Raw genomic sequence first — 12,304 nt, 5'->3', positions numbered from 1 at the left:
TTGCTCTAGCTTGTGATCACTGAGATAGCACATTTTCAGTTTGTTTATTTCCCCTGGACGCCTTTAAATGCCATATAAAGTGACACAACAGATAGGGAGCTAAACTGGCTGTGGAGATTCTAACACAGCAGATTGGTTCCTGTTTTCTTACTCTATTTCTTATTGTAAAGTATGGACAAAAACAATTGAACAATAAAGATCGAACATGTAAAATCTTTGTTATCCACAGATAAAGAAGTACATTAATTTTGTGAGAAGAGGAATCATAGAAATTATGTGATAGAGTGTCTGTATGTAGAAGAGACAATAAAAGGCATTTTTTTTTTTTCACCCCAGAGGACATAGGATTTCAGGAGCTGCTAAATGAAGTATGAGATCTTAATCAGAAATAATATGATACTTTAGTTATAGGTTTGGACTTGAGGGGGCTGTGGAAGGATTGAATGAATGGGAGCTTGGATAGTACAGAGGGAATTGCTGGGGAGTGAGAACTTATTTTTGTTAAGAAGCATTAGTCTTTTTTTTAAAAAAAATATATTTTTATTGATTTCAAAGAGGAAGGGAGAGGGAGAAAGAGATGGAAACATCAATGATGAGAGAGAATCACTGATTTGCTGCCTCCTGCATGACCCACACAACCTGGGCATATGCCCTGACCTGGAACCAAACTGTGACCTCCTGGTTCATAGGTTCACATTCAACCACTGAGTCAAGCTGGCTGGGCAAGAAGCAGCAGTCTTAATATGAAGGTGACTGAAAAGCCTGGGATTTTAAATGATATTAAAGATCAAATCAACAAGTACATTTTGAGCACCAGTTATATGCAAGGCACTGGAACATTTTGGGTTTCCCCCTATGTTCACGGTTGCTTCTCCTGAAATGAGCTTAGACAAGAAAAGAACAGTATCTGTGTCTCCTTGGCCATTTTTGTCAAGGGAGCACAGAGAGCCAAAGACTGAGCCAGCCTTGAGAAAACAATGCAATGTATTTGTGGACTCTCCTTCATTACTATTTTTATTCTTCTTATAAACGAAAACTTAAGTACTAAGACGCAGTAGCTATAACACTCCCCGTGGCTCCTCACAATATGGCAATTACTGAAATGGTTTCTTTCCCATTATGCAGACAAAAAGCAGTGAGATCATGAGGTAGGCAGCAAGAGAAAACAATTATTTAATTTGTCCTAGAAGGGTGCTGTGGGAATAAAAATATTCTCCTTTCCCCCAAGGTTTAAATGCATGGACACAACCAAAAAATGCAGGAGTGATGCTGCACACTAAACAAGCCCACATTTCACAGCCTAATGAAATCATTGTAATGTAATGACTGTAAGCAACAGAATAAATTGGCACAGCAATGAGTCAGGGAGTGGATCCCGTGGAGGCGACTGCAGTGCTGGCGCTGCCTTGTCGGGACTCGCTGAGCCTTTCTGCTTCCTTTCAAGTGATGCCCTATCTGCACTTTGGCCCCAGATGAGTAGGCCTGAGAAGCCGGCTTTATCTGGTCATCTCCCAAAGGGGACTGGACCTCCTACACACCTTCACCTTTTGCCTGGTGAAACCTGGGTTTCAGCAACCAGAGAATGCTGGGGAACCTAGCCCAGGTTAAGTGTGTTCCCCAGGGCTGTGGGTGCGGGGGGGCGGGGGGTGGGTTTCCCCCACCTGCCCGGAGTTTGCTGCTAACAGACTAATTTTGAAAGCGAAGTCCAGGTTGCTTGATCTTGGTAGTGGTGGATGGAAAAAGTTCATGGTGTTATTCTGTGTTGTTTTGACATGAGATCAAAGATGAGCTTCATTCCGTCTCAAGATAGTGAGCGTTATTTTGGAAATATTTCCAAGACTATGTTTTGTTTTGTTTTTAGCTTTTCCTATTTCATTTGATTTTTCTCTTTAGAACTACCTTCTTTGCTTCTTGCCCCTGCTATAGGAATAGGAGATATAGAGAAAAAAAAAATTCTAAAATAAGTTAACAACAAGGATAGGCTAGTGCATTTTAACATGGAAAAAACGAATAAGTTCGTTTTTTATTTTATTTTATTTTTTTGGCAGAATTTTATGATTTTATTAACACAAATACAATGTGTACACAATCTGTCCATTCATTTTCTTTGCTGCGCAGTCTGGCATTGGGATTGGTGACTCTGATGGCCAGCTGGGCTGCTCTTTCCACAATGGCTTTGGGTTCTTTGAGGAGACGTTGTGAGCAATCTCGGCACAGTAAGATTTATTGCACATCAGCAGCACTTGAAGCTCCTTGACGTTATGGGCCAGAAACTTCCGAAAGCCACTGGGAAGCATGTGCTTTGTTTTCTTGTTGCTCCCATAACCAATGTTGGGCATCAAGATCTGGCCCTTGAATCTTCTATGCACCCTATTGTCAGTGCCTCTGGGTTTCTGCCAGTTCCACTTAATTTTGACACATCGGTCTGACTGGTGCCAGATGAACTTCTTGGTCCTCTTTTTGACAATCTTGGGTTTCACGAGGGGTCTGAGGGCAGCCATGGTGCCGAGTAGGAGATGGCTGCCACCTCCGTAGGCAGCGCCGAGGAAGAGAAGGGAAAATAAATTCGTTTTTTAGAATTATTCTGACATACACAGGCTGACAGCTGGGTCCTACTGCTCAGTGGTTTGGGCAAGCTCAGTTTCCTCATCTGTACAACAGGAAAAACAATGCAAATGCAGAGAGATAGCTTCTGAAAAGTGCAGATGGGCTGATCTTCAGGGAAGCTCAGTTTCCTTGGCTGAGAGGGGCATACTCCGTTTGGGACGGACATCCCTGACTTTCTAGATGTCTTTGTGGCAGGGGATTCCCATCTTGTCACTTAGGCAGGAAAGTCCCTTATTATTATGTGGGTTACAGGAGTGTGGGAAGATTTCTCTTCTTAGTGCCGTGGCAGTGAGGGCCAGGGGAGTCCCTTTTTACCCCTTTAATACTGATAGAGAAGGGGGGAAATGGGAAAAAGTCACTTCAGGACACTGTGGTTCAGAAGTTGATGGGAGTGGAAACAGACTGTGGTTGCCATCAGTTTCATTCTTCTGGAGGTGGGAGCAATGGTCTATTTCTAATGCATATTTCACTAGGGGCTGACCCCCAACCTTCTTCAAAGTCCTCCAAGAAATCTTTTAAAATTGGTACTATTAACACTGTGCTGGTTTCTCGCTCCTGTACCTCTCCTCTTCTTTTATTTATTTTAAAATATATTTTTTATTGATTTCAGAGATGAAGAAAGAGAGAGAGAGAGAGAGAGAGAGAGAGAGAGAGAAACATCAATGATGGAGAGAATCATTGATCGGCTGCCTCCTGCATGCCCTGTACTGGGGATCGAGCCCACAACCCAGGCATGTACCCAGACTGGGAATCGAACCGTGACCTCCTGGTTCTTAGGTCAGTGCTCAACCACTGAGCCACAAAGGCCAGGCCTTCTCCTCTTAAGTTTTACTGGCAGGATATGCCAATAATGTGGAAACAACCCTATTTTTTAGTGAAGGGAGATTTGAGAAACTCTGCTTTAATCTTCATATTCAGCAAGCCAGATAGTCACAACTCATCCTTGTGGAGCTTGCGGCTCAGTGGGAAGCCTTGGGTAGGTGGACACAACTGTGATGGGGGAAAAGCTCTGGGCCTTTGGGCTACCTTAGTCCTTCTAAGAGGAGATGCAGAGTTGGCTGTTGGATTCAAAGTGTTCATGTTTAGAAGTTAACTATAGCAAGATATATAGATTTTGAAGCTGTTGGAATGTGTTTAGTAATTGAATCCAGGGGACCTGATGACATCACCTAAGGAGAAAACAGAGAGCTGTGGTTCTCAACGTTGGCTGCATATAAGGAAGCCTTGGGGATCCTACCTCTAGAGGCTCTGTTTTAAAAGTAGGTATGGGATGCAATCTGGGCATCAGGATTTTTAAAAGCTCCTTAGGTTATTTGAATATGCAGCCAGGTTGAGAGTCATACTCTTCCCTTTCCTCCCCCCGGCTCCTCTTCTCATGTTACCTCAGTGTTTCTCAACCGGAGCCCTGCATTGGAGTCTCCTGGGAAGATTTTGAAAGTCCAGGTGTCCATGCTATATCCCAGATCAATCAAATAGGAATCTCTAGAGGAGAAACTCAGGCATCAGTAAATTTAAATACTGGATGATTCTATTGTGCAGCCCATGCCGTGAAGAAGATGTCAAGGAAGGAGCGTTTGTGGGTATCAGGTAGAGACTGAGTTAGCGAAGCCAATGGAGAGGTGGGCTTAGCACAGAAACCAGGCAGACTTGCTTCATTAGACATTTGGTATCATTGGAACCTTCAATACAAGGTTGACAAGAAGTAAGGATAGTGTCTTTTTTCTGATTTTAAAGAGGATGTCTCCAGCATTTCAACATAATAGGTACTGTGCTTCTAGTCTGTCCTGCTTTTACTATCTATAATAATAAAAGTGTAATATGGAAATCAACCGAATGGCTGAACAGCAGAACAACTGTCTGGACGACCACATTATGACATGCACTAGCACCAGGCCAGCCTAGGCGGGTGTGATGCGATTGGTTGGCTCTATTCCCCCCTCCCCGCCCCCCACCATCACCCCATGATCACCTGCAGAGGGAGGCCCAGGCCACTGGCCAGTTGGGTGATCGATCGGGGGGAGGGAGGGATGGAGGGGACTCCACAATCAATTGCCCCAAAGAGGGAGGCCCAGCTCTTGGACTGTGAGAGGGTGCAGGCCGGGCTGAGGGACCTCCTCCCCCGAGTGTACAAATTTCATGCACTGGGCCTCTAGTGAGTTTATATTATATTGAATTTTATCAGTTGCTTTTCCTGCATCTATTAAAATGGCCATATGGTTTTCTTTTCAAAATCTGTTAATGTAGTGAATTACATTAGCTTTTCAAATATTGAACTATCCCTGCATTCCTGCTTTAAAAGCAACTTGATTATAGTTATTGTCTTTTATCTACACTATTCCATTTGATTTTGTTAGTATTTTGCTTAAGGATTTCGCATCTTTATTCATGAATTAGGAATCTGAAAGTTACCCTTCTCCTAAGTCTGAGTGGTTTTGGTATCAGGATGATTCTGTTTGTGTAAAATGACGTGGGAGCCTATTTCCTGTTTTTCTATTTCCTGGAAATTATTGTATAAGACAGATAATTTTTCTTTTTCTTTTAAAGTTTGGAAGAATTTTTGTGTAAAGACATCTGAGCCTTGTTGCTTTTATTGTGGGAATATTTTAAAATATTGCTTTAATTTTCTTAAGCGTTATAACACTTTTTAGGCATTGCATTTTTGCTTAAAACAATTTCAGAAAGTTGTATTTTTCTAGTTCCAAACTTCCCTTATTCCTTCATCTATTTCAAATGTCTTTTCAGCTAAATTTCCCGCTGTCTCCATTTTTCCAATTAACATGGACTCTCAGCACACTGAAAGGTGGCTTCTGCTTCCTCTGAAGCTGCTTTGACATGGGTACAAGCGACTCTCCATGATGCCAACTCAAAAGGGTTCTTTTCAGTTCCTTGTTTCTTTTGACTTTTATTTTGAGACTGTTTACCAATTACTTTTTCCTAAAACTTTCTAGTCCTTGTTATCTGTGACAATATTCTTTTTCGGATCTCCTCCTATCTCTTTGATTGTATTCTAAAAATCTCATTCATAAACTCCTTTCTCTATCACTCCCTGACTCTTTCATTTTATGCAATCTCCTCAGATGATCTACTCTTATGTTTTAAACATCACCCAGGGGTATATCCAGGTCTTGTGGAGTCTGAAGCTTATCCAATTTTGGGATCTCTGTTTAAGAAAAAGAATACAAAATTACTAGGTACAGGACCTTCACCTTGAAAGTAAGGAGCATGAAACTTAAGCTTCACTAAAATTACAGTAAATGTGCCCAGCTGGTGTGGCTGTTGGTTGAGCCTCAGTCCATGCACCATGAGGTCACTGGTTGGATTCCGGGTCAGGACAAATGCCTGTGTTGCAAGTTCAATCCCCAGTAGGGGGCATGCAGGAGGCAGCCAATCGATGTTCCTCTCTCTCCCTTTCTCTCTCTGAAATCAATAAAAACTTAAAAAAAAATTACAGTAAATGTGTCTCTGACTACATGTATAGATAGATGTCTCTCAAGGTGGTATATCTTCTTTGACCTCTTAATTTAAATTATTTATTGGACTTAACTGTCCCACAGTGGAACTTAAGAAGTCTTACAGTGTGGAGGTTTTAAAACATGTCCCAAAATTATTTGACATATCTTCCATTGAGAAGTGGGGTTATGTTCGTCTCTTTGAGTTTGGGTATTGAGATTGCTTGACCAATAGAACACAGTAGAAGCAGCTTGGTGCCAAGTTCTGGGCCCAGGCTGTTAAGAAGCTGACAGCTTCCACTTGTCATGTTTTAGAATGTTTGCTTTTGGAACTCAGATACCCTGTTGTGAAAAAGTCAAGCAGCCACATGCGAGTGCACAAAGGTCCCAGCAGGCAGCCAGCACTGACTTGCAGCCATGTGAGTGAGCCATCTTGGAAGTGGATCCTCCAGCCACCAGTCAAGATGTCCTAGCTGACAATACGTGGAATAGAGAGGATGTTTCCCCACTGAGCTCTTTCCAAATTGTAGAATGGTGAGATTTAAAAAAAGATTGTGATTTTAAAACCTTGGGTTTTGGGATGGTTTAATACACAGCAGTAGTGAGCTAGAACACACAGAGATACCTCATCTTACTCCTTCCCCCATATATTCAATCTTAATTAAAAATGGTACTAGTGACACTGTCACCCATACATGATATGAACATTCATTCTAAAATTTTCCTCTTCCCCCTTCCCTTAAATCCACTTAATCACTAGGTTATGTAGTTTTAGATCTTACCTTTTAGATACTTCTTTTATCTACTTCCTTTTCTCCATCCCTTTGTTTGTAGTGCTCTCGGCCCCTTGATGTTTTGCAGGAGACTATAAATATGTTTTCCAGTGTCCATCTTTGTCCTCAAAATCCATTCCCTGTACTGCCACAAAAATGCTCATGAAAGAAAGTCTAACCATGATACTTCTCTGCTTAAATCCTTTTGGTGCAATAAACAGAAAATAATTAGAGATAGGGTATAATTATCATATTTTTCAACTTAAGAGAGCCTTGAATTTGCAGATTTAAAAATCACAACACTTAGTCATAGATATATTCTTACTAAACTTCCTACAGTTATCTTAAATTCCATCCTGCCCTCAACTCTGCCTCCATTAAACAACTACAACAATAACTACATTTTATATGCATGGATTGAAAAGCAAGCTTCCTTGGATTTCCAGTCTGCCTGTGGGGGGAAAATTAGAAAAATGTTTGTGGGATTTGAGGGGTATAGTTGTTAGTCAAAATTTTGATACACAGCCAAAATCATCATTTGTGAGAGGAATAGAAAAACAAGAGCCTAAAAAAAGAATAGCACCCACATATGCTTTCTAGACATAAAAATGATTCTCGATATTATTTGTAGTCTATTCTGTCCTATTCACAATGAGACTTTCCATGCCCACTTATGTCACGAGATTGGATAATATTGCAGTAGCATCTGTACTATTGCCATGATAAATATAGTAGCATTAGCTAATACTTTTCAAATACCTAATAGTTCAGCAATATTATAAGATAAATTGACTTCTAGCTTTTGGGGAGTAATTGCTATTTTAAAATCTTGTTTCAATGAGAAAATCTACCTCCAACTTCTATGCATTTAACCTAAAAGACAATTTTTGGAGCATAATGTGCAACTATCTGAAGTAATTTGTCTTTCTGTCACACAAATGGTAGCTTGACTTTGAACATCTTATAGCTAAAATTCATACTCTTGGGACATAGTCATGAGAATGCTGAATGATATTTTTCTGGAAAACATTCCTTTTATACCTTGCTATTTCTTTAGCTCAGTAAAATGTTTGGAGATCAGATTCTGAGTCTGTTTCAAATTATGACACCCACCTTGGCCAGTGTGACTTAGTTGCTTGGGTGTCTTCCCATGCCCCGAAAGGTTGCCGGTTCAATTCCTGGTCCATCTTTGTCCTCAAAATCCATTCCCTGTACTGCCACAAAAATGCTCATGAAAGAAAGTCTAACCATGATACTTCTCTGCTTAAATCCTTTTGGTGCAATAAACAGAAAATAATTAGAGATAGGGTATAATTATCATATTTTGCCTGGGTTGTGGGCTCGATTCCTGGTTGGGTTGTGCAGGAGGCAGCCCATCAATGGATGTTGCACTCTCACATCAATGTTTCTCTTTCTCTCTCCCTTCTTCTCTTTCTCTAAAAATCAAGAAACTATTCTTTAAAAAATTGTGACACCCAAGAATTTGCTTTAGTTGGACCTCAATTGGCATTTCTTTTTGTTTTTAGGTTGCCTTGGGTCTGAATTATTATAGCAAATGATTCTCCTAAATCAACAGTGGGTAGGTATGGAGATTTAGAAAATGAAAAATTTAATATTCCAATATTTGATAAAGATTTTAATTCCTAGAGTACAGAATAACAGGTATGTACGGTGCCAATGACTTTTCCAGCATCACATTTTAATCACAGTGTAATATTTGGGTATTACTCTTTCACAGTAGCTTGCAAGTAATTGCAATGCTTAAATTATTTTACTTTAGGGTGACATTTTTGCGGTTTTGCTTTTTTCACAGATTGCTACTAAAGAGGTGGTTAAGTTGGAGTGAGTGTATATGTTTACAGGTGATGAAATGACACATCCAAAGTGGTTATTTTAATCTAGAAATAATTTTACCAGGTAATCTGGTAACAAGTTTAATACGCAGGAGCAAATGGAGGTAGGAAGGTAGGTACCCTCCCCGCCCCATGGTATGAAGTGTTGCATATAAAATGGTCATAGTTGAATTTTGCTTTTTATCATCATTTTCTGTTTTAAAATTCTTCGTGTTCATAAGTCTGGGAGAAAGAGGAGAGCAAGTGGTTTCTTGCTTTACATCCTTTACAAATACCTGGGAGGTTGTGGAAGCCAGTGTATGTTTTTCTAAGGACTCAAGTTACTAGAAAACTTGAGAAAGTTTGGTTTTTGGAGCACTCAGTGTTCTCCACTGAACAGATGAGAAGGAGAGAAGGGCTGAAAGAACTGTGTCAGATATCAAATAATCCTATTGTTAGGTACTGGGTTGAAATGGGAGGAAGGACTGATATTCAGCAACACAGCTCCTGAGTCAGGCATTGCTCCCGTACTCCCCCTGCCCCCTTTTTAGTTCCAACTCTTAGAGAAAAAAAAAAAAAAAAAATCTAGGCACAGTAGAACCATGCAGGATGGATTATGCAAATAAAGGAAGATCTCATCCTACGACTTAATTTGGTTTCAACATAACCTCAATAAAACCACAGAAGTCTTAGGTAACCCGAGCTTTCTCATCACACCTGGGGCTGTGGTCCGGGTTCTGGGCAACCTGGGGAAAATCCTAAAGTTCTAACATGATTTTGGTAAGTCCCCACGGCCACCTCTTTACCGTGGTGAGAATGAATAAAACAGGAATGTTGGAGAGTTTTCTAGGTTTGTTAGCTTTGGCTCATTCTCTGTTTTCCAATCTTCTCATTAATCATCATTATTACCTAATGGATTCTTTTAAGGTCTTTTAGCACCAAGTCACACATAAAGTATCTTATAGTTGGGTTACTTGAAGACTATGAAGCCTGCAAGGTATTTATATGAATCTCATTCCCTTTAACCTCAGCTAATTATGTCAGCAAATATTTTGCTTAGCTGTTTGTTAATACATTCTAAGGTTACTGGTGAGGGTTATCTAATATCTGCCAAATTTTAAGGTTAATCTGATATCATCATCTTGGAACTTTGGCCAAAATCCTACCCAGTGACCTTGTGCTGATTTATTTCTGCTAACACCAGACTTTTTGGGTCCAGAAAGCTTTAGTAACTCATTAGGAAATCTCAAAAAGCCTCCTTGACCCTGCGGTAGGCCTTAAAACTATTCAATGGATCAAAGAGAATTGATTAGATAAAATTTCTGTGGTTGCAAATATGTGTCTCACTATGTTTACTTTAAAAAAAAAAAAAGAGAGAGAGAGAGAGACTTACCTAAGTCAGCTGTGGCTTGAATTCTCTTCCAAGCAGCACAGTCAATGGCTGTATGTGTGGCTGAGGAAATGTAAGACAATTGTAAGCAGGGAATTGTAATTTCGGACATCCAGTTATCAGGGTGAGAGGGAACCTGTATTATCTCTATGCTATTCTATGAACTATTACAATGTATTTTCCTTGTTTCATGAAGCAACATTCTTTTTAATTGGGGCAGAGGATGCCAAGAGTGTCCTTGATGTAGATCAGGGTGAGGGAGGGTAAAAGCTGCTGTTCTCCAGATAGGGCACGTGCTCCGTACTTTAGCATTATGAGATTTACAAGTAGGACCTCCAAAATTTACACCAGTGTAGGCATAATCGCCCTATTTTACAGATTAAGATGCTCCCAGGAAAAAGATGGGGGAAGAGCAGAATCCTGAAAGCAAAAAATCATTTCCTAAAATTTTTTTTCCTGGGGAAAAAAATTACTGAATTAACTGGAAGCCATGTGCTAGCAGGGACTAGATCACATTTTCTACATCAAAAAGTATGGAGCTTGCCTGGCTGTGGTGGCTCAGTTGTTGAGCGTAGGCCTAGGAAGCAGGAGATCATGGTTTGATTCCTGGTCAGGGCACATGCCCGGGATTTCGGTCTCAGTCCCCAGTGTGGGGCATGCAGGAGGCAGCCAAACAATGATTCTCTCTCATCATTGATGTTTACATCTCTCTCTTTCTCTCCCTTCCTCTCTGAAATCAATAAAAATATATTTAAATTTAAGAAAAGTATGTAGTTTGACAAAAAGGGAAACAGGATTTTGTGTTTTTTGTGTTTTTCTTTTGCATACCAGTGGTTGAGATTTGTGAAATTAGTGCCCACTACATGTGTACCTTTACATATCTTTACCTTGTCTAGATGGTAAGCTCATTAAATACTTATTGAGTGTCTACCATGTGCATGGCATCTTGCTAAAAAGTAAGGGCTCCCATTGCTTGTTCATAATCAAATAATTCGGAGGGTCTTTCTCTCTCCACCTCTGTCTGGGAACTCCTATTCATGCTTCAAGAGGCAGCAGGTACTTCATCTCCTCATTGAAGCCTTCCCTGAATGCAACAATCGGACATTAATCCACCCTGTCTGTAGTACATCTACCATAAAACTTACCCGTGTTTATTTGTTAATATGCCAATCCCTTCCTGCTGGACTGTGAGACTGTGAATTCCTTGCCACAGGGACTGGTTCCTCTTTCCCTCTTCCCCAACCCCCACCGCCACCTGCCACCCCACAACACTCATTCCCTGGTTGTGGTTACATCAGCCTGGCTCTTAGCAGCAGTTCGTTAAGCTTGCTCAATGCATGTATTACTGTATATCAGTGAAGCAGAAAGTTATTCTTCTTCAAAGTCGCTCATAATTAAAAGAATGACTAACTGAGCAATTGCGACTGCACACTTTACATGCATTATCTAATTTAATCTTCCTGCAACTGTATTAGGTTGGTATTATTTCATTGGCTTCTGCATTTATATGACTGTGCTCAGAGATACTAAGCAGCAAGCCCAGATCACTAAGTAAGTAATGGAATAGGAAACGAAACCTATTCTGCCTGACTCTGAAGTCATGTTTACACCACTAAGTTACACGAAATCCCATTTAAAAAAGAACTACGTCTTACAATGTCATATATTTGCTTCTTTACCTTTCTTTCAACAACATGTAATAGAGTATTGTACAAACATGGACTTTTCCAGCTCTGGATACATATTACCTGTTAATATTTAGGTGGAGACAAATTTCTCAATATCCTTCCAGTGTAATCATTAATACCCTCAGCATCCACCAAGCTTTTATCATGTTAAAGAGGAGTGAAATAAATCAGACAGAGTAAGACAAATACCACATGATTTCACTTATATGTAGAGTCTAAAAAACAAAATAAATGAATAAGCAAAAACAAATACAGAGAGCAAATTGCTGGTTGGCAGATTTGGGGTTGTTGTGGGGGCTGGGTGAAAAAGGTGAAGAAATTCAGATGTACAAATTAGCAGTTACAAAATCGTCATGGAGATGTAAAGTATAGCATAGGGAATATAGTAAATAATTTTGTAATAACTATGTATGGGTAAAAGACTGGGGTAAAACCCTTTGTAAGTTATATAAATGCCTAATTGCATGTTGTACACCTGAAACTAATATAATATTGTATGTTAACTGTCATTGAAAAATAAAGAATGAAAAAATTAATTATAAAAAGAAGAGAGCACACTCAGGGT

General features: G+C 40.0%; 1 pseudogene across 1 annotated transcript; it reads right to left on the bottom strand.

Moving 5' to 3' along the window:
• Nucleotides 1-2,052: 2,052 nt before the first annotated feature.
• LOC308242639 (large ribosomal subunit protein eL32-like) lies at nucleotides 2,053-2,516 on the bottom strand (annotated as a pseudogene). The gene has a single exon. The product of its transcript is annotated as a large ribosomal subunit protein eL32-like (transcript).
• Nucleotides 2,517-12,304: the final 9,788 nt, after the last annotated feature.

The sequence above is a fragment of the Plecotus auritus genome (genome assembly GCF_963455305.1).
Source record: "Plecotus auritus genome assembly, chromosome: 2".
NCBI classification, from domain to species: domain Eukaryota; kingdom Metazoa; phylum Chordata; class Mammalia; order Chiroptera; family Vespertilionidae; genus Plecotus; species Plecotus auritus.
The sequence above is the reverse complement of the archived record's forward strand: the minus strand, read 5'-3'. Positions and strand labels throughout refer to the sequence as shown.